The sequence below is a fragment of the Bubalus kerabau genome, chromosome 6, assembly GCF_029407905.1.
Source record: "Bubalus kerabau isolate K-KA32 ecotype Philippines breed swamp buffalo chromosome 6, PCC_UOA_SB_1v2, whole genome shotgun sequence".
NCBI lineage: Eukaryota > Metazoa > Chordata > Mammalia > Artiodactyla > Bovidae > Bubalus > Bubalus kerabau.
The window spans coordinates 66,167,210-66,192,678 of record NC_073629.1 but is presented as its reverse complement, the minus strand read 5'-3'; the positions used below and the strand labels follow the sequence as shown (position 1 = coordinate 66,192,678).

Genomic DNA, 25,469 nt, shown 5'->3' with positions numbered 1-25,469 from the left:
AAATCATGGTAGTTTACAGAATCTGCTGTACATGGTTTTTATATTAATATTTAAGATTGCCTGACTCTAAAAACCAAGCTATATCTTTGTATTGTAGGGTGAGGGGTATTTTGTAAAGTGTGCTTCTAAACAAGTCATAGTAGTTGGTATCTAATTCTCTAAATTCAAGAGTGATACTGTAGGAATGACACATTTTGGGCAACAACCATATACTTATATTACTTCTGTATAATAAAGTAGAATTTTACTGGTTTTATAAGTCACTGGCATTCCAGAATGTGAACAAGATTTTAGTTTATATTCCATTTTTCAATCAACTGACCATAGGTGCGATAATTTAGAAAGACAAAATATTCCCCTTTCTTTTTCTAGCACTTGAAATATTATTGGCTGGGCTCAAATTGATTATAACAACTTGAAAGCCAGAGAACTTTTAACAGCAGCATCCCTCTTACACACATTTTCCCTCTGGACACGATTGCCAGGATTGCTCCGTAAATTTGAACACTAAAATGACTATAACCATTATGTGATTTCTTGTGAAACAGGCCCTCTAAGTCAAAGGTGGAGCAATGCAGAAGCTTTTACCCCCCCCCTACTTCTCCCCAAGGCAGCCTACTGGGCTCATTTGTTTTCAGTAACACTGGTAATTCTCTTCTCATATCTAGCACTCTCTAATGAACTTAGAAAAATCTTCCTTACGAGTCCCCTCAATTATAGACTTCCTACAGTTTATATTTTTCTGGGGAATATGAAGGTAAACATATAGTTATGAGGTAAGGGGGAGGAAAAGGTCAGCAGAAGAGAAAGAAAAAAAGCAGAGCTGCGATGAAACTAGCATGAGTTCAGTCAGTCAAGAAAAGTAACGGAGCTATTGTTTTCACACTGGAACTGTCATTACCAACCGTTCTACAAGACAAGGAAAGGTATCAAAGGAGAGATGTGGAATTATACCTTTTTTCCCCTCTGGGAATTTCTTCTGGACCTGAATCTTTAAGTGCAGCCCAGACTACACATATGATATACACAAACCACCCCTCCACATAAACATACAGACATTTGCAGAATAATTAAGAAGACAGAGAAAAAAAATAAATTCAATACTGAAGATATACTTCAGTACATTACTTCCTACATTACCACTGTTGATTATAAAACACACAGTATAAAATGTACATTTCCCATAGCCATACAATGAGTAAGTCTGATTTAGTAAAATAAAAGTCAGATACATCAAATGCAAAATATTAGAATTTATCATGGTAAAGACAGAAGAATTACACAAAAATAAAGGGTTCATGATGGGTATTTAGTATTAAAAACAAATATTTAGTAGAAATGTGTTTGTTAAATTGTTTGAAGCAAGAAGTATCGTTTGAAAATTTTCTGAAAGGAAAGGTGTGCCTTTGACTATGGATCAGATTTTGCGAATGCTATATAAACCAGAAAAGAAAGATATGTAGGAGGGTCTCTGTCGCTCTTTTTGCATTTACTTATTTTCTGAGGGAAAGAACTTAAGAAAATATTCTAATTTTATACTACTGTCATCTCTTCTGTCCCCTTTTTCTCAGAATTGTTAAAACACACATTTTAGAACAAACAAGCAAAACCGAGTATAAGAAAAATAGGCAAATAGGAGAAAAACAAACCATTTTATTTCTCTAGACACTGGAAACCACTTCTCTTGTTCATTTGATACAAATGGTGGGATGAAAATCCTCATACATGTATTTTAAATTATAAATCAATTATTCTGAAGTTTTTTCATTTCACTGTATCTATCAATTCTAATAGTAAAAATGAATGATACTCACATATAGTCCTTCTGGTGCTGTTGTGATGGTTATGAAACACTTTTAAAGAAAATAGCTTTATTGATTTTTGTTTCTAATCATTAAATAATATATATTCAAGGGGAAAATCAAATCCATGACAGAAAAATCATGCAAACTTGAAACTGAGTCCCCTTAAAACTGAGTTTCCCTGCAGAGTTTGTAATAAATCTCTCTATCCCCCTTCTCTATAACACTGTCTTGTTCTGCCCCTGTTCTCCTTAGGATTGACATGTATAAAAGAAAAGAGGGAATGTGAACCAAGAAGGACTGTGCAGAGGCCTTTTTAGGTACAGTAGCCCTCAGTATCCCTGTTTTTTTGTAGAGAAAAGGTTTTAGTCTCCTAGTTCTTCCCCAAGTTCCAAGGAGCAGATTCAAGTACTTAATGATGCAACAATAAGTTATACGACTTAGTTCCTCCAGAACGGACATAGATAATAACCTGAATCCTATCTTTGAGTGGTTCTGCAGAAACTAAGACCTTCTACCCATCAGAGGATGGTGATTGCCTGCTGACCACAGAACACAGACCCAGACTGGTTCTGACCAAAGGGCTGGTGATTAAGATTTCTGAAACATCACCCTGCTACCTCACCACCAACCAATCAGAAGAAGGTTCATGAGCTGAGCACGCACCCCTGCTCTCCTTGGTTGGTGCCCTTCAATAAATGCTGTACTTTCTTTCACCATAAATCAGTAGATTGGCTTTGCTGCACTTTAGGTAGGCAGATCTAAGTTTGGTTCAGTAACAAGCTCTCAGTTGCTAAAGAATTTACCAGTTTACAAAGAAAAACAATTAGAATAGTATGAGAATCTTGCTAACATAATTGAGAGACTGTAAAGTACTATGTGTAAGTCACTGAGATAAAATGACTGCAAGACCAGTTCTGTAATTCTCTAACCAGACAAATAAATCTGAAAACATCTGTAAAAACATGGATTCAAAGAGTAGGTCACCCACACATTCTGTGAAGAAAGCATTAAAGATACCTCAATAATGAATTTAGAAGACAGATGTCAACAAGGGAAAATGAGATGGAGGTGTAACAATGTCGTAGACAATAAATTCTGCAATATGTAAATTCAAATGAATGATGATGATTATGATTATGAATGTGTAATATAAAAGATAATAAGGATTCTTATAAAAATTTACTGAAAGAAAACCTAATAAATAGCCTGGGTATAGTGGGTTCATAGAGTACATATTCCTTTGGTCAGATTGAGGACAGTACAATAGCAAGTAAAACACCCTATAAGAAGGAAGTTTTGTTTCCTGATTTTGGTAAAGTGCAAAAATGTGAGTTTGATTGTGAGTAAGAACAGGAAATGGACTGAAAATTAACAACTGAATTTTCAAAAAAGAAAAAGTAAACTGATTAAATAAAAATAAAAGAATGAATGAAACTATAAGTAAAAATAGCTAATAGAAATAATTTTGATGACATAAAAATATCAATCAAAAACATCAACTGTTATGCTAAGTGGAAAAGACTAATATTTCCCCATTAAAAGATACAGCTTGTTAGTTTCCAGATGAAATCCAGATCTATTCTGCTAATAGTAAATACACAGTTTAAAGCAACCTTGAAAATAAATCAGAGGACAAAGAAAATAGGGATGGTACTTTTAATACCCAAAATACCCACATTACTAACAGTCTAATTTAATTCTTAATGAAACCTTGTTTCCTTAATTTTAAGACATCATACATTTTATAACACTTCATTGATGTAATAAAATATTTTGGGGAAAAATTATATCTGATCTACACTTACTGAAAGTTCAAAGTTCATTTATCACACAGATACATAGACCTCTATCATAAAATTGGCTCTAATACTTTTTAACATTATATTATAATATAATTTGTAGTTACCTTTGGAATCCAACAGTACATATGTTATGATAATGTGATGCTTTCCTTAGCTTGTGATCATAAACTTGATCTCTATATTTACTGCATTAACATGTGGCAGAAGTTATTAAGATACAAAAGCTGTCAAGAGGTTTGTCTGCTTTTTCTTTTTAGCTAAAGTAGGGGTTTTTTTTGTTTCTTGTTTCAATGCATTGAATAGCATTGAAAATTATATAACTTCTCAGCACTCAGCTTTGGTCTCTGACAGACAAGACTCCCCATGCCTGAGAAATATTTGTTCCTGATCCCCGTGTTGGTTATATCAGCTTTCCCGAGCCTTGCTTATTTTACTGTTGATTGCTGAAGATATGACTGTTAATATCTGAGTAAGAAATGGCAACAGACTTGAAATTTATTTCCCTATCAACTAGTTCATCTTGATTTCAAATTAACAATGAAAAATAGTATTTGTCTAAATTTCAAATCTATCTTACCTTTTAATTTGGGTGAAGGCAAGAGTTTAATGCTCATTTTTCAAAATTCTCAATCTAATACACTTTTTCCTTATTTTTCAATTCTTTCATGCTAAATTAGGTTTCCTTAGTATTATTTTTCATAATATATAAAATAGTATTGCTGACAACAGTGAATTAAATTAGTTATCAACAGCATTAAATGCTAACAAAATTTTTAATTAAAATTATTCAAAGTTTTAGAAAACAAAACAAATAAAAACCAAAAACTTATAATAATCCATAAGACAGAAGAAACCAGAAAGTTTAAAAAAATTTTGTAGCTTTTTCATAGTGGAAATGAGTACATAATTCACAAAAGAAACTTGAAATATATGATTGCAAATAAATATTTATCCATACCAATATACAAAGAAACTCAAAATAGCAAATGCAAGGTCAATTATCATCTATAAAATGTGCAAGACATCTATAAAAATTGTTACCTTTTTTATTAAACTTAGAGATTTGTTGTTATTTTGTGATCAATAAATAGTCCTTAGTCAATGGTTATGACATTATCCCAGACTATATTCCTTATCTGTTACTAATAAAGTTTTGTAACCAGGACTGGGACATAGGGCAGAAAAAGCAAAGACACATGAACATCTTCCATGACATTGTACTCCAATCCTGCCTCCACTTGCACTTTAGGATACGTTTTTATCTTGGGGGAAATGTCAGAACAGTCTTTGCACTGGTGGGCAACCTGGTATCACAACTTTTTTTTAATCACAATTTACTGAAGTAATGGAATTCAACTTGTACTTCTTTTGATATTATTGGTCTGAACTCATTTTGCATTACTTGAATACTTCAACTTTTAAATTTGCCATAATTGTAAATGAGAAAATAGAGGAACTTACGAGAATGCTGAACCAGAGCTGGTGTTACAGGAGCACTCACATATCCTGCTAATGGAAATATATTCAGTGATAAATCAAGAGCCTGAAGAATGGCCAAATTTTTGCCCCAAGTATTTTCTTTGTAGGTGTTTATTCAAAGGTTCAAAGATACAGCTAAAGTTAGTTCAAGAATGTTCACTGAAGACATATAATGGTAAGAATAAGCAAGCACCTAAATGTCAATGCAGGAGACATGAGTTTGAGACATGAGTTCAATCCCTGGGTCGGGAAGATTCCCTGGAGAAGGAAATGGCACCCCATTTCAGTATTCTTGCCTGGGAAATCCCATGGACAGAGAAGCCTCGCAGGCTATAGTCCATGGGGTCATAAAAGAGTCAGCTACAACTTAGCAACTAAACAGCAACAACAACAACAACAACATACCCATCACAAATCTTTTGAATTATCTGATAATTTACAACCATTCAAAACAGTGTTTGAAGAATACTGGCTAATTTTAGATAACATTCATAGTTTAGTAAGTGAACCATCCTGAAAAACACAATGATGAATCCTAACTTTGCTTACTAATAAGTTGAAATATCTCTGATATTTTTTAAGAAAGATGCTTACCTGGAGGCATATCCTTATATGAATTATTTCACTGAAATAAAGATGTGGCTTTTTTTTTTAAGTATCTGCTTGTACCATGATTTTTTCCAAAACTTTACAAAAGTTATTCAGATTTTTTTAAAACTATACCTGTGCCCATGAGCACTTTATGATTTTACATATTATATGTTGTAAATAATATCTAGAGTTTAAAATTATCACACAAATGCCATAATAAATATTTAAATCAGGTTCCTAGAAACCATAAACCTTTGGAACAGACCATAAATCTGACAATGATACCTTGCTACTGAAACATCAATTATTGCCCTGACATCCTTATTGAGTGATCTAACATATTTGCCTCTATCCCAGACCATATAGATTGAAAAGCCAACTATGAATGGGGTGCAGAGTTAAATTTCGAGATTGTTATAACTCTTCTACTTACTATATTCTTCTTAAGTTTTGCAACTTTTTTTCCTTTTTTACAGTCACCTATCCATGACTAGATTTATTTATAAACATAGCAAAACAACTTTTAATTAAAAAACAATTTACCCTTCTCATTTACTGTGATTTGATATTTTCAAGTCTGTATTATTTCAGTATGTTTTACAAAGCTGGTCATGATCCACTCCATTGATTTTGTGGACCTTTAACTACATAAACTACAGTCTGAATAAGCACAGATGGCTCAAGTCACTTGATTCTGTTTAGTGTAAGTTCCACATTTCATGACACCATGTACTGATGACTGTATGCCAAAGGCCAAGCAATGTTTTTTACTGGCAGTCACAACAACCCTGGAGCCAGGCTGGGGCTGCAGATATAGCCTTTATATGGCACCACCGTATATGCGCCCTTGATATGGTGCCATTGTACGTATTAGAAAGATGTGCCCTCCCCAGACAGACACATCTTTGTAGGCATGGGAGTAGGTGAGTATCCGAACCTTTTGCAGAAACTTGTAAAAAGCATCCCCTTTCTGTATGAAAGCAGCCCTGCATCTTGAACACGGCCTGGATAGCAGAACACAGGCAGGACTTTAGATGACATTGCAATCAGCATCCCTAAAGTGCCTCGGTCAGCAAGCAACCTTTGTCCTTCTCCCTAGAAATCACATTCACTCCCTGTAACATGCTTACATTTTTTTTTCTCCTACATCTTTGATCCTTCTCTGAATTTTAATTTAATAGCTACTATATAGTCCCACATCTCCCTCAGCATTTCCCTACAGTAAATATGCAACATTTTCATTTATTATCTCCTTTTTCAAAGATGACAACCATTCTACCTCCCTCAAGTTCTTGTAGTACGCACTACCCTTTCAGGAGTGCTCCTGCAGACCTATGTTGAAGACAATTTTGATTCTTTTCTATCCCCTATAATCTCCATCCAAACATAAACTTTTTTGTCATGATAATGTCAAGATGACATTTTTTATTTAAATATTTCCATAAATCATATTGAATATTCTTCAAAAATATGTCATTTATATATATATTTAAAACATATATATATGTATGTATACATACATAGTTTTTATTTTCTGAAAGAAAGAATACAGAAATTTAATTTTAATAATATTTCCATCTTTCTGGTAACATATCCTTTCAAATCTGACAGATAATTCACTACATACCAAATAAAGTACAATAATGGTGAGGACATTATAAATCTATGGCCAATAGAACAAATCAAATAACAAATTTTAAATAATACAAAATATGATGCCAATATATTTTTCGTGGGAAAAATGCCCATGTAAGCTTATCTTTTCTAAACAAAACTTGATATGCAAAACATGGCTTACATAAAAGCTTGTTTTCATATTTCATTATTATTAAAATATGGTTTCTGTATTTTATTATTGTACGTTGATGAACAACCTACAAATATGTTGCCTGCTTTAAACTGTAAGATTCTCAAGGAAAGGGTCCATGTTTTTGATATTTATATTTTCAGTCAAGTGTACGTATCTGGCATATAGTAGATGCACATTAAATGCTTGCTCAATAAGGAGATCACAATATTGAGTCTTCTTGCTTGCTCCCAAATCAGAGTATGTCATGCACCTTTTATTGGCAAACTGTTGAAAACTTAGTATATGGTTTGTAAGAGGTATGAATCATATCAGTGTTCACACTGAAACAGAGGGGTTGCTTGCTAGGCAACTCTTGATGCATGAGTTTTGCTCCAACCCCTCTCTGCTCCTTTGTATACCTCTGTCTGCCTTTCCTATCTGATCTCCAAATCCTAAGAGCCAGGAAAAAGGTAAGGACCTTGCCTAGTTAGGCGTATTCTCACTCCCAGGGTGCTGCTGCCAAGATTATCTTCCTCTGCCTTTTGAAGTCTCTTTAGTGAAATGGAAACCTCTAATTGAATTTGGATATTTGAGGTCTACTTTGGGATTGCGGAAAATGAACCTTGCGTTCCTAGTCTTCATATTAGCAGGATTAAATATGACATTTGTTTATATTTTAAGACAAATCTGCCTTTATCCTGAAGCATGCTACAAAATGGTTATCTTTTCTGGCTGGTCTCAAATCATCAGTCACTTGACTGTTTTACAGGATTTCTTAGTAAAAAAGATAAAAATAAATTTACACATGATAAAATCAAGGCCCAAAGAAATAATTAGAGCGTCTAAAGAAACACTGTTTTATGGTGCATATGATAAACATATGGATATTTCTTCAATTCTTAAAAGAGTTCATTGATTTAAGAAATTGTTGCTATTCAAAAAAACGTAAGAGTAATTTATAGCTATTTGAGTTGAAATGATACTAGGTGTAATCAAACATCACACTTCCAGCCTTAACATAAATGCCTTAAGGGTCAGTTAGAAATTGCTTTCCACGATCAGTTTTGCAGCCTGAATACCACTGTTTAGGTACAATGAGCTGTGTGAAGATGATTTAGCTAATAGCGCAGATTCTAGGAAAAGATGTGATGCCTTATTTTCTAGACCAGTGATCTGACCCAACATGGGATGGTAAAACTGATTCTATAACTTGAGATACGAATACTTGAGAGCAAAGGAGACTGATTCAAAAACTTTGTTCAACTTAGAAATAAATGTTCAAGATCAGAGTGATCCTGATATTATTATATAATGTACATTACTTTATCACTCTAGTGCCTTTCTAGCTCAGAGTATGCAGTTACTGAATTTTTTTATGTTTAATAACATCTTTTTATGACAAGCCACTGAAGTCTTAGAGGTATCTTGTTTTTATTTTAGACACTATTTCTGATAAAATTATAAAGCAGAAAAGGTTGCAACAATAAGCTTAGAATTAAGTTGTTTACATCCCCTTATATGATGCAAGAGTAAGTGAAAACAGCAAGGACATTCTAGGCTGTTGGGATTAGGTTGTGTCCTTACTATCTACTTAAAATGTTTGTTTTCATGTTTATTTTTCTCCTACCACTACTGTTAGCAATGCCATTTCAAAAGCTAATAAATCTTCCATTTAAGTCCTTTCTTTTCTTTCTAAAATATTTCATCAATCATAGTACAACTGTGCTCTATCATGGGGTAGTTGCAAATTGGCATGTGAAAAAAGGATCTACATGTTCTCATCCCCCTTATCTCAACCTGGGGAAAGGATGACAGCCAATTTATTAGTTGAGATATTGTTATGCTCATCAAATAAAATACTGCTTTCTGCATCTGTGATGTTTTATGTAACAGTATCAAAATTGTCTCTTTCAAAGCCCACTTAAAGATAGTTGTGATAGCAGTTAGTTATGCCTAATGCCTTCGTTGTATAGACGTTGAAAATGTGGACTTCTTAGTTCTGGCTAAATGACTCCTGCTAGATATTCTGGAAGACAAAAGACATGTAATCAGAATGCAAAACTGTTTGTTGATGTTAAAAAGTATGAAGACTTTTCAGGAAGATAGACCTTATTTACAACCAGTTGTTTATTTCAGTCAGGTCATTTAGTTCTATTTTGTGTATCCGTTTTCTTGCATGCAAGCTAGTGATATTAATATTGATCCTTTTAAAATTTCTGTAGAATATTTTCAGCAATAAACGGGAAAGTTACTGTAATGGGACTTGAATAAGTTAAACTGTGAAGCTATTTTACTCCCAGAATTTTAATCTTTGAAAACAGAAATTCACTTAAGTCATAATACAGAAACCTAATTGATGCTTATAACACTATAGTCCAGAGTTCCAATTCAATTTAAATATATATTTTTAGACATTCCTTTTTAATGCAAGAGCAAAATTTTTAAATTTCTAAAATAATCACTCTTAAATATGACTTACAAACCCTATAATCTGAATAATGCTTTGATATAAGAATAAAATGTAACTGAAATATTAACTGATGATTTAATTTTAACTATGCTAGTAAAGGAGATATTTGGAGACTAACTCCTTGTACTTTCTTGTTCATAGCTGGCAAAACTTGCTGGCTAACATAAAAATAAATAATATAGAAAAACATGCTAACATTTCAGTTTTTATAGTATTCTTCGAGAAACCCCAAAATAAACTGTTCGTTTAAGGAAAAACTGGGGCACTCCCTTATCTCACAACCCAACATTTTTGCAGAAAACAATAAAATGATTCCCAAGAATAAGTATAACCAGAATTTCTTTTAAAATAACCCTCTCTAAAAACCAATAGCTGGAAAGAACAAAAGATTGTAAGCATTAAACTTACTGTACCCATTTCCACCACTCTCTTCTAATAATGACAGTGTGTGTGTGCTAAACTGCTAAAACTCTGTGAGACCCCATGGATTGCAGCCCTTCAAGCTTCTCTGTCCGTGGGATTGTCCAAGCAAAAATACTGGAGTGGGTTACCATTTCCTCGTAAAGGGGATCTTTCCCACCCAGGGATTGAACCCACGTCTCCTGAGTCTCCTAAATTGGCAAGTAGATTCTTTACCACTGAACCAAAGAATTACTACACAATGATATATATATAGTGGTTATATTCTAATAATGACATTATAATAATGATTAAGCACTTACTGGAAAAGGTCAATTTTCATTCTAATCCCTAAGAAAGGCAATGCCAAAGAATGCTTAAACTACCGCACAACTGCACTCATCTCACATGCTAGTAAAGTAATGTTCAAAATTCTCCAAGCCAGGCTTCAGCAATACATGAACCGTGAACTTCCAGATGTTCAAGCTGGTTTTAGAAAAGGCAGAGGAACCAAAGATCAAATTGCCAACATCCACTGGATTATTGAAAAAGCAAGCGAGTTCAAGAAAACCATCTATATCTGCTTTATTGACTATGCCAAAGCCTTTGACTCTGTGGATTGCAATACACTGTGGAAAATTCTGAAAGAGATGGGAATACCAGACCACCTGATCCGCCTCTCGTGAAACCTATATTCAGGTCAGGAAGCAATAGTTAGAACTGGACATGGAACAACAGACTGGTTCCAAATAGGAAAAGGAGTATGTCAAGGCTGTATGTTGTCACCCTGCTTATTTAACTTATATGCAGAGTATAACATGAGATAATCTGGGCTGGATGAAGCACCAGCTGGAATCAAGACTGCCAGGAGAAATATCAATAACCTCAGATATGCAGATGACACCACCCTTATGGCAGAAAGTGAAGAACTAAAGAGCCTCTTGATGAAAGTGAAAGAGGAGACTGAAAAAGTTGGCTTAAAGCTCAACATTCAGAAAACGAAGATCATGGCATCCAGTCCCACAACTTCATGGAAAATAGATAGGGAAACTGTGGAAACAGTGGCTGACTTTATTTTTTTGGGCTCCAAAATCACTGTGGATGGTGACTGCAGCCATGAAATTAAAAGACGCTTACTCCTTGGAAGGAAAGTTATGAAAAACCTAGACAGCATATTAAAAAGCTTAGACATTACTTTGCCAACAAAGGTCCATCTAGTCAAAGCTATAGTTTTTCCAGTAGTCATGTATGGATGTGAGAGTTGGACTATAAAGAAAGCTGAGCATCAAAAAATTGATGCTTTTGAACTGTGGTGTTGCAGAAGACTCTTGAGAGTCCCTTGAACGGCAAGGAGATTCAACCAGTCCATCCTAAAGGAGATCAGCCCTGAGTGTTCATTGGAAGGACTGATGTTGAAGCTGTAACTCCAATACTTTGGCCATGTGATGAGAAGAACTGATTCATCTGAAAAGACCCTGGTGCTGGGAAAGATTGAAGGCAGGAGGAGAAGCAGATGACAGAGGATGAGATGGTTGGCTGACATCACCAACTCTATGGAGATAAGTTTGGGTAAATTCTGGGAGTTGGTGATGGACAGGGAGGCCTGGTGTGCTCAAGTCCATGAGGTTTCAAAGAGTTGGACATGACTGAGTGACTGAACTAAACTGAACTGAAGCACTTACTATGTGCTAAGCAATTACAGTAACTGCCATTTAAATATTAAAACACCCCTTTGAAAAGTACTATCCCCATTTTATAGATGCAAATTCTGAAAGCACAGAGAGGGTAAGAAGCAGGCTGAAGGAGACCACACTGTAGTGTCAGAGCTGGGTTTTAAATCTGATAGTTGAGCTGACATTCTAAAATATTAGCAAGGTTTATATTATCAACATGAAACCAAAAGAATTATTCTCCAATTAGAAAGTAAATTTTATTTCAGTTTAAAAGTGATGATGTGTGCATGCTCATTTACAACTCAAGTATGACTCTGCAACCCCATGGGCTGTAGCCTACCAGGCTCCTCTGTCCGTGGGATTTTCCAGGCAAGAATACTGGCGTGAGATGCCATTTCCTCCTCCAGTGATCTTCCTGATGCAGCAATTGAATCCTCTGTCTCCTGCATCTCCTGCATTGGCAAGCGGATTCTTGACCACTGAGCCCCAGGGGAAGCCCCAGAAGTGATAAAAGCCCAGAGCTAAAATGAAGCTGTTACTGTATCTGGAATCTTGGCTGAAAAGAGTCATCGTAAGACTGCGAAAAAACACAGACTGAAGACTTAGGTAGACCTAAGTTTGATTTCTATGTGACATGCCTGTATTGTAATTTCTCCATCAGCAAAATGGAATTGCTAATGTCCACTGAAAGGGTTACTGTAAACATTAAACATCCATTGCAGTTGGGAGGAGGGATGGATAGGTCAAGCACAGAGGATTTTTAGAGCAGTGAAAAGAGTCTGTATGATAATGTAATGGTAGAGACATTTCATCATTTATGTTTTCAAACTCAAAGAATGCACAACGCCGAGAGTAAACCCTAGCATAAAGTCATGGACTCTGGATGATGGTGATGTGTCAATGCAGGTTCACCAATTATAACAAATGTCCCACGCTGGTGGGGGTGTCAGTAATGAAGACAGCTCTGTTAGTGCTGGCTTAGGGGGTATAGAGAACATCTCTGTATCTTTCTCTCAATTTGCTATGAATCTAAAACTGCTTTAAATATGAAGACTTTAAAAATAAAACAGCAAATGCCCTCAGGGAGTACTTGGTACTTTGAAGGTGCTGTACAAATACTATGTATAACAAAGCATACTAACTTCTGAGTAAACATGTAAGAAAGTAAATAATTATTTTTAGCCCACCACTTAGGTTATAGGATCCTATCTCTCCTTCTGTAAAGCTTGTTTTTATTACCATACTGTATATACTGTAGCAACAGGATGAGAAATCTGACTGGATTTTATATATCAATATGAATGTTAAGGTCGAATGCTATGGTCAAATCGTCATTGAGAGTAAACAGAAACACATTACCGTGCAATTCTAAGATGAGAATCAGTAAGTTTCTTTGTAAACTTTTTTGACTCATAAGCTTTCTAATGCAGCATATTTAGAACAAATGGAGATTGCAAATATGTTAAAAAGAATAAAATCCAAAACATAAGGAACCTGCATTAAAAAATAGTTTCATTCCTATAGCAAACTTTAACATGTAAGGACTAAATATATTCACAAGCAGCACATTGACAGGAGCTTGCTGAATTAGAAAGAGAACATGTTGGGAAATAAAATTTATTATTTGAAGACGAGGAGGATGGTGTTGGCTATTTGGTTTCACAAATGTAGTCTTATTGCCAAATCTTTCTCAAATTCTCTGAAACGGTTCTGTTTTCTGATTCATTTCTCAAATTGCAAGACCTTTCACATAGTTTCATGGCCAGCATACATCTGCACATGTTTTCCCCCAAATGTTTTTTGTTCTGCAATGACACTCCATCTGTTGTTGCTGCTTCACTCCTGCTACACCAAAAGTGTGGGAAGTCTGGCTGAGAAGTAAGATTACCAGTGGACTCTGCTCCCACCAGGTGTGGGCCTCTCAGCTTTGAATGTCAGACTGAATTCATCTGCAAAGCACATATTTCTGTGGTTTTAAAAGAATCCAGACAGGTCGCATGCATCCTTAGACTGTTAGCATTTGCATCTTCAGATACCCAGTTTGTTCCACTTTATTCCTTTGACTTCCAGATTTACTCTTCTTTTACCTTCTTATGAGCTGGTTTCAAAGCATTTTTAAAAACAGCTTCTTTAATTTTGGTTCAGATCTTAGAGTTAAACCAAGAACTCTTTTTACCACCTAATTTACATGCCTTTTAAAAAATGAGTGTATTTCTGCTCCATGTAACAGAGCAAATGTCTATTTACTCCTTTAATATATGTGTAGGTATTATATATCAGCTATACATTTCTAAAGAAATGAAAGATTCTGAGTGACTGTTCTTCTTATAATTAAAAATATTTTAAAACCTATCATGCAAACATACATGGCTTTAAAAGGTATTCTTATGACTAAATTTGAAGTTTCAAATAAGGGATATTTTATAAGCAAGTATAACATATTGAAAATACAATCTGAATAAAATGTAACATATATCAATTTCTCCTAAGTGATGTGAGATAAAAAATAGTTAAATGTCAAATAGAAATAGTTAAAGAAGGAAGTCTATTTATATAATGTTAACACATTTTTCAAAAAATTTTGCCATCTAAAATCTTTATGATAAATTGACCTGTTTGTTATTCTTTTCCACTTGTAAAATGTGCAAAAATATCCATTATTTCTAAAGGCTTTTTGTTTTATGTTGTTTTCCTCATGTACATTCATATTTTACAGTTTTCCTTTTCAACAACTGCAAGAAGACTTCTAACTAATTTGCATAAAAATTAAGGTTAGGACAACCGAAAAAATCTTTAAGTAGTTATCCATGAGCTTTACCTTTGATTTTTTATTTAATCATTGAAATACATTGACAACAATTTCTAGAGAAAAATACACCCTCTTTTCTTTGATCAGTACATGGAAAACATACTCACACATACTTTTGAGGTAAGTACTCTGATTTAAATTAGTATTTAATAATTACCTACAAGATAGGGGCTAAAAATCACCACCCTGTGTTATGTCCCCCTGTGGATACAGGAGAATTTTAATATTTTGGTGGCATGATCTATTTTCTACTTTTCCAGGTATTTCTTGGCAACCCAATTGTGCCATTTGGTTTTAAAAATTCTTTTATAGTGTCTCTTTTAAAAATATGACTCCAAAATCCTGTAAGGTTAAAAAAAAGAAAAAAAAAATGTACTCATGCTTGTCACTTGTATACAATATTATACTCAAGGAAACATACTCAGTTACTGTATTAATTTCCTATTGCTGCTAGAACAAGTTACCTCATGCTTGGTGGCTGTAAACAACATGAATTTATTATCTTACAGTTTCAGTGGGAGTCTAAAATGGATCTCTCCTGGGCTAAAATATGTTGCTGGGGCTGAATTCTCCTTAGTAAGCTCTAGCAGAGAATCTACCTTCTTGCCTTTTCTGACTTCTGGAGGCCACCAGCACTCCTTAGCTCATGGCCCACATCCACTGTCAAAGGCAGAAACGGCTAGTTGAGTCTGTCTCTCATCTTATCATCATGACACTGACCCTTCCGCCTTCCTTTTACACATTTTGGGACACTTGTGAGCTTATATTGGGCCCACTTAGATAATATAGGATAATTGTCCTACTTTAAGATCACATGATTAGCAACCTTAATTTCACATTCCGACCTCACTTTCTTCTTCCCATGTAATATAACATATTTACAGGTTTCAGAGGACAACAGAGGATGAGATGGTTGGAGGGTATCACCAACTTGATGGACGTGAATTTGAACAAGCTCCAGGAGTTGGTGATGTATAGGGAAGCCTGGCGTGCTGCAGTTCATGGGGTCACAAAAAGTCAGACACACCTGAGTGACTGAACTGAACAGGTTTCAAGGATAAGGGCATAGATACCTTAGCAGGCCATCATTCTAACCATAGTCACCTGTTTAATACGTTGAAGAAATACCAACAAGACTAGCAAATAGACTGCAGGGGGCTACATTTGTTTTTCAGGTCCTATTATAAAAATACAATCATGGAAAGAAAAAAAATGAATAAATACATCAACTTTTCTCTCTAGCACAAAACTGAAATTGAGAGTTCTTTTATGTGATTATAAAGCAATCCCAATTCTTAACTATTATATGTCTGGAAATCTTATGAATAGGACCAAAATAGTTTCTGACTTGTAACTATGATGAGGGAAACACAAATGATTGCTTAGAATACATATCTCATGATAAATTAATGATATGAAAATTATAGAAATGATGATAGTGAAACATTATATGAATATTCCTCAACTGAGTTATACACTCTACTGCTATTGGTAAATTGGATTGTCTGCAGTTTTAAATATTAGAAATATTGCTGCTATGAATATTTTTATGCCTTTTGGTGCATAAGTAGTAGAATTGCTGGGTTACAGGGTATGCTTATTTTCAAGTGTACTGCTTTGCGACCCCATAGACGGCAGCCCACCAGGCTCCCCCGTCCCTGGGGTTCTCCAGGCAAGAACACTGGAGTGGGTTGCCATTTCCTTCTTCAAGTGTACTAGATAATGCCAAACTGTTTTTCAAGGTGGTTATATCAATTTAATTTCATACCAGCAGTGATGAAGGTTTCCATTGTCCAAATATTTCACTAACATTTGACATTGCTGCTGCTAAGTCACTTCAGTCGTGTCCGACTCTATGCGACCCCATAGACGGCAGCCCAGCAGGCTCCCCCGTCCCTGGGATTCTCGAGGCAAGAACACTGGAGTGGGCTGCCGTCTATGGGGTTGCACAGAGTCGGACACGACTGAAGTGACTTAGCATAGCATGTATTTGTATAGAAAAGAAATACAAAATTTTTTATCTTGATGTTTTATACTGAACTTGCTGTATTTATCTATATTTCTGATAACTTATCAAGTCATCTACTATTTTATGTTTCCCTTTTAATATTTATGTTGTTGCTGTTGTCGTTCAGTCGTTAAGTCATGTCTGCTCTTTGCAACCCCATGGACTGCAGCACACCAGGTACCTTTGTCCTTCACTCTCTCCTGGAATTTGCTCACATTCATGTCTATTGAGTCGGTGATACTCTCTCATCCTCCACCATCCTCTTCTCCTTTTGCCTTCAGTCTTTCCCAGCATCAGGATCTTTTCCAGTGAGTCAGATCTTTGAATCAAGGGGCCAAAGTATTGGAGCTTCAGCTTCAGCATCAGTCCTTCCAATGAATATTCATAGTAAGGTCAAAATATCATTTAAAATACAAACAAGTAACAGATGTCCCCTAGGTCGCAAAAAGTCGGACGTGACTGAGTGACTGAACTGAACTGAACAGATGTCTAGAAATAAATCTAAAAAAGTTGCAAATCTACTACAAATATTAATCACTATGGATAAATTATTATATGGCTGGCATATACCATATCAGTGGATTGGTTACCCCAACATTACCAAAATACTCATTTCCAGGAATATTTAGAATCACTAAATCCTGAAACAAAATTCTGACCCATCTAAATCAGTTTTTGTAGAACTAGTTATGGTGTTTTTTTCAACACAGAAAAACAGAAAAACACAGAAATACAGAAAATACAATACAGAAAAACACAAAGGGCTGGAGATGAATATCAGAGATTGTATTATTCCCCTGCCAGAAATATTCAACATTAACAACACAACAACAAAAGAGAAAAAATATATGAAAAAATGGTTTTCAAGACACTGGACAACAGATATCAAAAGATATTAATCCCTGTGAGGTGAGCAAAACAAAACAAAGTAAATTACTGCCTTGAAAATTTCTTGGCCGTGACCCAAAGGCAGGCTGATGAATTTTCTGAATTGAGCAGATAGGCTAATAGGGCCAGAAGATCAAGGTGGCTAGAGTTTGCTGAACAGAAAAAAAAAAAAAAAAAAAAAAGAAAGCTGCAGAGAGAGAATCCTAAAGAACAGCAAAGTTCCTGTTGAGGATTTAGCAAAGTACTGAAAAACGGCTGCATGTGAAGAAAGAACCATCTCAAAGAATGAGAGAACAGTACTCCTTGCTCCCATGCAACAGTTCTGATGCAAATGTTGGAAGCCAGATGGAAAATAGCACATTAGGCAGAATGCTCAAAAGTGTTGGGCTTCAAAAGTTCCTCCCATATGTTCAAAAATTATGTATAGATATACAATATCTTGAAAATTCTCAAAATAAAATCTTCAATATCTGAAGTGAAAAATACACTTCATATTTGTTTTCATTTTAATTTAGTTTAGTTTTCTTTGTACTGCCCATGAGTCAAAGACAGTTTTATAATCTAAAGTGGGCACATGTTAAATAATTATATAAGTACTATTCATACATAAAAGCTTTCATTTTGTCCTGTGTAATTTAAAATATGTACTTTCTGGTCGTTATAAAAATGTTTATCAAATCTTGACCTAGATAAAATGGAAAACTCACTAAGAAGATAATCTGACTAGTTTTATATCTACTGTTGAAGTCAAGTTTATAATTAGAAGTTTTCTCAGAAAGCCAACTCCAGGCCTAAATGGCTTCAGTGGTAAATTTTTACAAAAATGTAAGAAATAAATATCAATACATACAAAATCTATAGAAAATACTATAGAAAACCCAAGTAAAGGGAATCTTTTCCAATTTATCCTAGATCACCATTACCCAGATATAAAAATCAGATAAAGGCGTTACAAGAAAACTGCATACCAACATACCTCATAAAAACAGATGTAAAAATTCTAAACACCATTATAGAAAATTTAATTCTAATACATACAAAGCATAATACATCATGACAGCGGAATTTATCCCAGCAATGAAAACAGTGCCTAATTTTTGAAAAACAATATAATTCACTATATTAACCGACTAAAAAAGAAAAAAAAAAAGAATCTGATTATCTCTATGAATGCAGATAAAGCATTTGACAAAATTCAAAACCTATTCCTGATAAGCTAGCCTTTGGCAAACTGGAAATTGAAGAAAGCTTCCTCAGTCTCATAAAGAAGTTTACCAAAAAATTTAAAATTATAGTTAATGGTGAAAAACTGAATGCTTTTCTTTAAGGTGAATAAGAAAATAAGGATATCTGCTGTCATTACTTTTATTCAATATTAAATTACAGCTTTTAGCCAGTACAATAAGGCAGAAAAGATAAAAAAAAAAAAAAAAAAAGGCTCTTAGGTTGGGAATAAAAAGAAGTGAAAGGAAGTAAAATAAGGGAAGAAGTCATACTTTTTAATTGCAGGGTAGTCTTTTTGAATTGGAAATTGGAAATATCAAGGGACTTTTTCACTCAAAGATGGGCACAATAAACAACAGAAACCACAGAGATTTAGTAGACACTGAAGAGATCAAGAAGAGATGGAAAGAACGCATGGAAGAACTGTACACAAAAGATCTTAATGAACCAGATTACTACAATGGTGTGGTCATTCATCCAGAGCCAGACATTCTGGAGTGCAAAGTCAAGTAGGCCTTAGGAAACACTCTGTTAAGAAAGATAGTGGATGTGATGGAATTCCAGTAGAGCTATTTCAAAACCCTAAAGGATGATGCCATCAAGGTGTTACATTCAATATGTCAGCAAATCTGGAAGACCCAGCAGTAGCCACAGGACTGAAAAAGGTCAATCCTCATCCCAGTTCCCAAGAATGGTAGTACTAAAGAATGTGCTAACTATCAGACAATTGTACTCATCTCCCATGCAAAACCTGTATGCAGTTCAAGAAGCAACAGTTAGAACCAGATATGGAACAATGGACTGGTTCAAAATTGGGAAAGGAGTATATCAAGGCTGTATATTGTCACCCTGCTTATTTAACTTATATGCAGAGTACATCATGAAAAATGCAGAGCTGGATGAAGCACAAGGTGGAATCAAGATTTCTTGGAGAAATATCAATAACCTCAGATATGCAGATGACATCACCCTTATGGCAGAAAGTGAAGAGGAACTAAAGAGCCTCTTGATGAAGGAGAGTGAAAGAGCTGGCTGAAAACTCAACATTCAAAAAATGAAGATCATGGCATCTGGTCCCATCACTTCATGGCAAATACATGAGGAAACAAAGAAAACAATGACAGACTTCATTTTCATGGGCTCCAAAATCACTGTGGATGGTGACTGCAGCCTTGAAATTGAAAAATGCTTGCTCCTTGGAAGAAAAGCAATGACAAACCCTGACGCATATTAAAACGCAGAGACATTGCCAACAAAGGTCTGTAAAGTCAAAACTATGGTTTTTCCAGTAGTCATGTATGGATGGGAGAGCTACACAATAAAAAAGGCTGAGTGCTAAAGAATTGATGTCTTTGAACTGTGGTGTTAAAGAAGACTCTTGAGAGTCCCTTGGACTGTAAGGAGTTCAAACCAGTGAATCCTAAAGAAAATCAACCCTCAATATTCACTGGAAGGACTGATGTTGAAGCTGAAGTTCCAAATACTTAAGCCACCTGATGCAAAGAGCTGACTCATTGGAAAAGACTCTAATATTGGGAAAGATTGAAGACATGCTGAAAAGGGGACAACAGAGGATGAGATGGTTAGATGGCATCGTTGACTCAATGGACATGAGTTTGAGCAAACTCCGGGAGATGGTGAAGGACAAGGAACCCTGGGTGCTGCAGCCCATGGGGTCACAAAGAGTCAGACACAGCTGAGTGACTGACTAACAACCCATGCTAGTAAGGCCATGCTTAAAATCTTGCATGTTAAGCTTCAGCATTATGCAAACCATGAACTTCCAAATGTCCAAGCTGCATTTAGAAGAGGAAGAGGAACCAGAGATCAAATTCCCAACATTCACTGGATCATAGAGAAAGCAAGGGAATTCCAGAATATCCACCTTTTTATTGATGACACCAAAGCCTTTGACTCTATGGATCATAAAAGACTGTGGATAGCTCTTAAAGCAATGAGAATACCGGACCAATTTACCTGTCTCCTGAGAAACCTGTATGCGGGTCAAGAAGCAACAGTTAGAATCCTGTATGGAACAACTAATTGGTTCAAGATGAGAAAGGAGTATGACAGGGCTGTCTGCTGTCACCCTGTTTGTTTAACCTATACGCTGAGCACATCATGAGAAATGCTGGGCTGGATGAGTTACAAGCTGGAATCAAGATAAGCTAGAGAAACATCAACAAGCTAAGACGTGCAGACTGATACCGCTCTAATGGCAGAAAACGAAGAGGAACTAAAGACCCTCTCAATGATGGTGAAGGAGAAGAGTGAAAGTTCCAGCTTAAAACTAAACATTAAAAAAACTAAGATCATGGCAACTGGCTACATTGTGCTTAGTCGCTCAGTCGTGTATGACTCTTTACAACCCCATGCACCATAACCGGCCTGGCTGTTCTGTCCATGGGGATTTTCCAGGCAAGAATACTGGAGTGCAAGAATACTGGAGTGCAAGAATACTGGAGTGCAAGAATACTGGAGTGGGTTGTCATGCCCCTCTGCAGGGGATCTTCCCAACCCAGGGACAGAATCCACATCTCCCACATTGCAGGCAGACTCTTTACTGTCTGAGCCACCAGGGTAGCCCAAGAATACTGCAGTGGGTAGCCTATTCTTTCTCTAGGGTATTGTGCTAACCCAGGAATCGAACCAGGGTCTCCTGCATTGTAGATGAATTCTACTAGCTCCCCATTACTCCATGGCAAAGAGAAGGAGAGAAGGTGGAAGTAGTGACATATTTCCTCTTCTTGGGCTCTAAAATCACTGCAGATGGTGACTGCAGCATGAAATCAGAATACAGTTGTTTCTTGGCAGGTACGTGATGACAAATCTAGACAGCCTGTTGAAAAGCAGAGACATTACTCTGCTGACAAAGGTCCATGTAATCAAGGCAAGTCTTCCCAGTGGTCACATATGGCTGAGAAATGGACTGCAAAGAAGACAGAATGCCAAAGAACTGAGGCCTTCAAACTGTGGTGCTGGAAAAGGCTCCTGAAAGTCCCTTGCACAGGAAGGAGATCAAACAAGTCAATCTTAGGAAAATCAACCCTGAATATTCGTTGGAAGAACTGATGCTGAAGCTGAAGCTCCAGTATTTTGGTCAACTGATGCAAACAGCTGACTGACTGGACAAGTCCCTGATTCTGGGAAAGACTGAGGGCAGAAGGAGAAGAAGGAGTAGAGGATGAGATGGCCAGATGTAATGGACATGAATTAATGGCTGGATGCAATGGATACAGATGCAATGAACATGAACTTGGGCAATCTTTGGGAGATGGTGAGGGACAGGAAGGCCTAGCATGCTGCAGTCCCTGTGGTTGCAGAGTTACATGAGAGGGCAACTGAACAGAACAACTTTTTGAAGAGGATAGTCTTTTTAGCAAATGCGACAGAATAGTTGGATATTGATATGTTAAAAAAAAAAAAAAAGAACTTTAATCCTTACCTCACACCACATATAAAAAGTATCTCAAAACAGACCACAATGTAAAATATAGGCTGAATCTTTGTGGCTTGAATTATAAAAAAATTTTTTAGATACAGCACAAAGAGCAAAATCAATAAATGATCAAATTGATAAAGTTCATCAAAAATTTAAACATCTGCTCTTTGAAATACACTGTTAAGATAAAGTCACAGAATAGGAGAAAATATTTCCAAAGAATGTATCTTAGAAAAGATAATATTAACCCATAATATATTTAAAAACTCAAAATACAATAATAACTCAAAAAAAAACAATAATATTACAACTAACAGACACTTGGTAAGTATATGTTTATAAGAAACTGACAAGATGTTTTCCAAAATAATTGGACCATTTTACTTTCCTGTAGCTAATGTGTGAGAGATCCAGTTGTTTCACACCTTCATCAACATTTGCTATTGGTCCATCATTTTAATGTAACATTTCTATTAGGTGGGTAATGATAGCTCACTGTGGTTTTAATTTGCATTCCTCCAGGTTACTAATGATGTTGAGCATCTTTTTATGTGCTTCTTGGCAATGCCCATCTTTGCCGAGTGTCTGTTAGTTGCAATATTATTTTTTTTCCACTTATTATTGTTTTGAGCTTTTATAATTAAAGTCACAAAAATCCAGCCTATATTTATATAAGTCCCATTTTTCAGGTGGTCCTAGTAGAATGTAGTTATAGACTATTTACACTATTGATTACATTTTACAACACAGGTATAATCTTTACTTGGAATTAATTAGCAAAGTGTAATGCAATCAAAATAGTGGACAGTCACCCTTTTCATGATTTGTGGTAGAAAATATTAGCAAAGAAATACAACCCACTGTACCAGAAGAGAAACATTTAATCAGATTAGATCAGTCACTCAGTCGTGTCCGACTCTTTGCGACCCCATGAATCACAGCACACCAGGCCTCCCTGTCCAGCACCAACTCCCGGAGTTCACTTAGACTCACGTCCATCGAGTCAGTGATGCCATCCAGCCATCTCATCCTCTGTCATCCCCTTCTCCTCCTGTCCCAAATCCCTCCCAGCATCAGAGTCTTTTCCAATGAGTCAACTCTTCGCATGAGGTGGCCAAAGTACTGGAGTTTCAGCTTTAGCATCATACCTTCCAAAGAAATCCCAGGGCTGATCTCCTTCAGAATGGACTGGTTGGACCTCCTTGCAGTCCAAGGGACTCTCAAGAGTCTTCTCCAATGCCACAGTTCAAAAGCATCAATTCTTCGGCGCTCAGCCTTCTTCACAGTCCAACTCTCACATCCGTACATGACCACTGGAAAAACCATAGCCCTGACTAGACGAACCTTTGTTGGCAAAGTAATGTCTCTGCTTTTGAATGTGCTATCAAGGTTGGTCATAACTTTCCTTCCAAGGAGTAATCGTCTTTTAGTTTCATGGCTGCAGTCACCATCTGCAGTGATTTTGAAGCCCAGAAAAATAAAGTCTGACACTGTTTCCACTGTTTCCCCATCTATTTCTCATGAAGTGGTGGGACCAGATGCCATGATCTTCGTTTTCTGAATGTTGAGCTTTAAGCCAACTTTTTCACTCTCCACTTTCACCTTCATCAAGAGGCTTTTTAGTTCCTCTTCACTTTCTGCCATAAGGGTGGTATCATCTGCATATCTGAGGTTATTGATATTTCTCCCAGCAATCTTAATTCCAGCTTGTGTTTCTTCCAGTCCAGCGTTTCTCATGATGTACTCTGCATATAAGTTAAATAAACAGGGTGACAATATACAGCCTTGACGTACTCCTTTTCCTATTTGGAACCAGTCTGTTGTTCCATGTCCAGTTCTAACTGGTGCTTCCTGACCTGCATACAAATTTCTCAAGAGGCAGATCAGGTGGTCTGGTTTCCCATCTCTTTCAGAATTTTCCCCAGTTTATTGTGATCCACACAGTCAAAGGCTTTGGCATAGTCAATAAAGCAGAAATAGATGTTTTCCTGGAACTCTCTTGCTTTTTCCATGATCCAGCGGATGTTGGCAATTTGATCTCTGGTTCCTCTGCCTTTTCTAAAACCAGCTTGAACATCAGGAAGTTCACGGTTCACGTATTGCTAAAGCCTGGCTTGGAGAATTTTGAGCATTACTTTACTAGCGTGTGAGATGAGTGCAATTGTGCGGTAGTTTGAGCATTCCTAAACTAACAAATAACAAATAGTATTAACCTCACCAAATTTTGCAACATTATAAATTTCCATAATAAATCCCCACTCTACTCTACATTCTCTATTACAATGGCCGTGTGAAAAAGGTTTAAGACCAGCTTCTTTGGCATCCAGAATAGTATGACTTTCACTTGGCTCTTGGATCCTAAAATCATATATCAAATCATCGGCATTCCAGTTCAAGTTTAAAAGTAGTCAGTGGGATCTATATTTGTCACTCTAATCTCTGTGCCTATTAACAGGTTCTAGATTACTGGAGCTTGGGGTACTCTGGGGAATTTTCTTGCCCTCTACAAAGGTCAGTGCAGATCATCTTCTGACATCATTGGTTCTGTTACCTACACAACTATTTTTGTTTTAAAAATGTATTGCCTTAACTACAGTTGACACTGTGAAAGTGAAAGGCACTATCTTTGCCACAAGAACATGGAAGACAAACAGCTACAATTTCCAAGGTAAAAACTGCCTGCAATGATCAATGGTTCAATTCCTTTCTCATGTAGTTCTTCAAGCCACTCTTGCCAGATATTTCTGTTTTTATTATCATCTTTTTCTCATAACTTTACTCTTCAACATATATAATATATATACTTCCCTTTGGGAAGGATTCCTTAAGAAGCTGTATAATTTTACAAATATTCACAAGAGAAGACTAACATTTATCAAGTACTTTCCAGGTGCTGAATCTCCAAGTGCTTTACATGCGTTGTTTCAATTGATCTTCACAAAAATTCCTGTGCGTTAGATTTTATTAGCTCTATTTTACCTGCTGGAAAATTTGAATCAAAGAAGTTGACTTTTCAAAGTTTACAAACCTGAAAACTTGGGAGTTAAAACTAAAACAGAAATTAGTCTAAAGTCAAAGATTTCATTCTTT

The 25,469-nt window shown here is 35.9% G+C and overlaps 1 protein-coding gene across 3 annotated transcripts in view; it reads right to left on the bottom strand.

Moving 5' to 3' along the window:
* The window catches only part of ADGRL4 (adhesion G protein-coupled receptor L4), a 136,965-nt gene that overhangs the window by 71,262 nt on the left and 40,234 nt on the right, over positions 1-25,469 (bottom strand). The window contains exon 1 of one of the 3 annotated variants that reach the window (XM_055585359.1): positions 5,069-5,232. The exons of the other annotated variants lie outside the window; for them this stretch is intronic. The gene's annotated coding sequence lies outside the window, so the exon portion shown is untranslated. Of the gene's footprint in view, positions 1-5,068; positions 5,233-25,469 lie in introns of those variants that run through there. 3 annotated transcript variants of the gene reach the window in all.